Source organism: Herpailurus yagouaroundi, unplaced genomic scaffold (assembly GCF_014898765.1).
Source record: "Herpailurus yagouaroundi ecotype Mexico unplaced genomic scaffold, PumYag 162, whole genome shotgun sequence".
In the NCBI taxonomy this organism is placed as follows: Eukaryota; Metazoa; Chordata; class Mammalia; order Carnivora; family Felidae; genus Herpailurus; species Herpailurus yagouaroundi.
The window spans coordinates 16,743,610-16,747,194 of record NW_024412403.1 but is presented as its reverse complement, the minus strand read 5'-3'; the positions used below and the strand labels follow the sequence as shown (position 1 = coordinate 16,747,194).

Here is a 3,585-nt window from a genome sequence, read left to right as displayed (position 1 = left end):
TGTTTCTGAAGCCTATCAAGATTTTGACAGAACTATATTGACAAAGAAAGCATGAGCCTGCCCTTTAAAAACCAGTGACTAGGGGCGCCTGGGTGGCGCAGTCGGTTAAGCGTCCGACTTCAGCCAGGTCACGATCTCGCGGTCCGTGAGTTTGAGCCCCGCGTCGGGCTCTGGGCTGATGGCTCAGAGCCTGGAGCCTGTTTCCGATTCTGTGTCTCCCTCTCTCTCTGCCCCTCGCCCGTTCATGCTCTCTCTCTGTCCCAAAAATAAATAAACGTTGAAAAAAAAAATTTTAAAAACCAGTGACTAATGGGCAAGCCTTTATACTCAGACCCACACGGTTTGAATGAACAAGAAATCACCTATGAAAGCTGGTCAGCCCTGAAGTAGGCAGAATCCCCTGTGTCCACTTCAAATGATGCCGTGGAGGAAATGGATGAGGAAAGAAATTCTAGAGATGAAATCATGGACCGTGCAGAATAACAAGAGAATCTCGTGCTCGCTTCGGCAGCACATATACTAAAATTGGAACGATACAGAGAAGATTAGCATGGCCCCTGCGCAAGGATGACACGCAAATTCGTGAAGCGTTCCATATTTTTCCAGCATTCTTCTCGAAACTAGAACAAGCAATCCTAAAATTCATATGGAACCACAAAAGGCCCCGAATAGCCAAAGTAATTTTGAAGAAGAAGACCAAAGCAGGAGGCATCACAATCCCAGACTTTAGCCTCTACTACAAAGCTGTCATCATCAAGACAGCATGGTATTGGCACAAAAACAGACACATAGACCAATGGAATAGAATAGAAACCCCAGAACTAGACCCACAAACGTATGGCCAACTCATCTTTGACAAAGCAGGAAAGAACATCCAATGGAAAAAAGACAGTCTCTTTAACAAATGGTGCTGGGAGAACTGGACAGCAACATGCAGAAGGTTGAAACTAGACCACTTTCTCACACCATTCACAAAAATAAACTCAAAATGGATAAAGGACCTGAATGTGAGACAGGAAACCATCAAAACCCTAGAGGAGAAAGCAGGAAAAGACCTCTCTGACCTCAGCCATAGCAATCTCTTACTCGACACATCCCCAAAGGCAAGGGAATTAAAAGCAAAAGTGAACTACTGGGACCTTATGAAGATAAAAAGCTTCTGCACAGCAAAGGAAACAACCAACAAAACTAAAAGGCAACCAACGGAATGGGAAAAGATATTTGCAAATGACATATCGGACAAAGGGCTAGTATCCAAAATCTATAAAGAGCTCACCAAACTCCACACCCGAAAAGCAAATAACCCAGTGAAGAAATGGGCAGAAAACATGAATAGACACTTCTCTAGAGAAGACATCCGGATGGCCAACAGGCACATGAAAAGATGTTCAGCGTCGCTCCTTATCAGGGAAATACAAATCAAAACCACACTCAGGTATCACCTCACGCCAGTCAGAGTGGCCAAGATGAACAAATCAGGAGACTATAGATGCTGGAGAGGATGTGGAGAAACGGGAACCCTCTTGCACTGTTGGTGGGAATGCAAATTGGTGCAGCCACTCTGGAAAGCAGTGTGGAGGTTCCTCAGAAAATTAAAAATAGACCTACCCTATGACCCAGCAATAGCACTGCTAGGCATTTATCCAAGGGACACAGGAGTACTGATGCATAGGGGCACTTGTACCCCAATGTTCATAGCAGCACTCTCAACAATAGCCAAATTATGGAAAGAGCCTAAATGTCCATCAACTGATGAATGGATAAAGAAATTGTGGTTTATATACACAATGGAATACTACGTGGCAATGAGAAAAAATGAAATATGGCCTTTTGTAGCAACGTGGATGGAACTGGAGAGTGTGATGCTAAGTGAAATAAGCCATACAGAGAAAGACAGATACCATATGGTTTCACTCTTATGTGGATCCTGAGAAACTTGACAGGAACCCATGGGGGAGGGGAAGGAAAAAAAAAAAAAAGAGGTTAGAGTGGGAGAGAGCCAAAGCATAAGAGACTGTTGAGAACTGAGAGCAAACTGAGGGTTGATGGGGGGTGGGAGGGAGGAGAGGGTGGGTGATGGGTATTGAGGAGGGCACCTTTTGGGATGAGCACTGGGTGTTGTATGGAAACCAATTTGACAATAAATTTCATATATAAATAAAAAAAAAAAAGAGAATCTCTATCAAAGAGAATACAGTCCTAATCCATAATCTGTTATAAGGGATATTTTAATGCATATTCAGTGGAATTTGACCAACCAGTAGTGGCTCCTGTAGGATTTTTGACATAATTTCTTCCACCATTGTTTATTTGGTGTGGGGGAAGAAAGGTGCAATTAGCCGGTCTTTTTAGTTAACAGGCTGAAGAAGAAGAAAGAAGCCACAGCTGGACCATGAAAAGGATTGTACACCACCCAGAAACCTGGGTTTTGAGCTAGATGTGGTTCTTAATCTTAATTTTGAGCCAAATGCAATTTTTTTATGTTTATTTATTTTTGAGAGAGAGAGAGAGAGAGGCAGACAGACAGAGCATGAGCAGGGGAGGGGCAGAGAAGAGAGAGAGAGAGAGAGAGAGAGAGAGAGAGAGAGAGAGAATCTCATGCAGGCTCCAAGCTCTGAGCTGTCAGCACAGAGCCAGCCCGACGTGGGGCTCAAGATCATGACCTGAGTCAAAGTTGGACACTCAACTGACTGAGCCACTTAGGCACACCAGATGCAAATTTGTAATCAGAATTTGGGATGTTTTCCTTAGGAACAGAAAAGGTGTCAGTAGGAAGAAAGGTACACAATTTCCGCCCAAAGAACTAAGGGTAAATTTGGTGGTCAGATAAACGGACTGTGGGAATAGCTGTTTCTCCCCTATTCTCACTATGCACTTGCAACTAGGAAGCAGCTACCTAGTTAGGAAATATATTCACTTGCCATCCTTACACCCATATGTGGTTATGTGATTAGTTCTCATTTGACAACGTGAACAAAAATGATGGCAATTACTTCTAGGCAAAGAATTAAAAAAATGGATTTCCCTCTTGAACATTCCACCTTGTACTAGTAGGTGCCAATATGATCCAAGGTAGAGCCACAATCCAGAAGGAACCTGGGACCCTGAGTCACCCTGTGAGAAAGAGCCACCTTGAATTATTGTATAAGCTAGAAATAAAATTGTATTGGATTTGAGCCAATTGCATCATTTTAGTGTCTATTTGTGACCAAAGTTTACTATCTTCCAAATTAAAGCTTCAGCATTTGAGGATGTTATTTATCCAAAGTAAAGTGTAATATTAAATTCTTTCTGTCTCTTAAGAAAAAAAAAAAGTAAAGACCTACAGCACATGATACATATTTGGGGATTTTTGCTTTTGAAAGGGTAGTTGAAAATTCACTGAGCCTGGGTGGCTCAGTGGGTTAAGTGTCCAATTCTTGACTTCAGCTCAGGTCATGACCTCAGTTTGTGAGTTTGAGCACTACATCAGGCTCTGGGTTGACAGCATGGAGCTTGCTTGGTTAAGATTCTCCTCTCTCTCCCTCCCTCTCTGTCCCTCCCCTGCTCATTCCCTGTTTCTCTCAAAAATAAATAAATAAATAT

At 42.7% G+C, this 3,585-nt stretch overlaps 1 non-coding gene across 1 annotated transcript; it reads left to right on the top strand.

Moving 5' to 3' along the window:
* Window positions 1-495: 495 nt before the first annotated feature.
* LOC121036590 (U6 spliceosomal RNA) lies at window positions 496-602 on the top strand. The gene has a single exon (XR_005793403.1). It is a non-coding gene; the product is annotated as a U6 spliceosomal RNA (small nuclear RNA).
* Window positions 603-3,585: the final 2,983 nt, after the last annotated feature.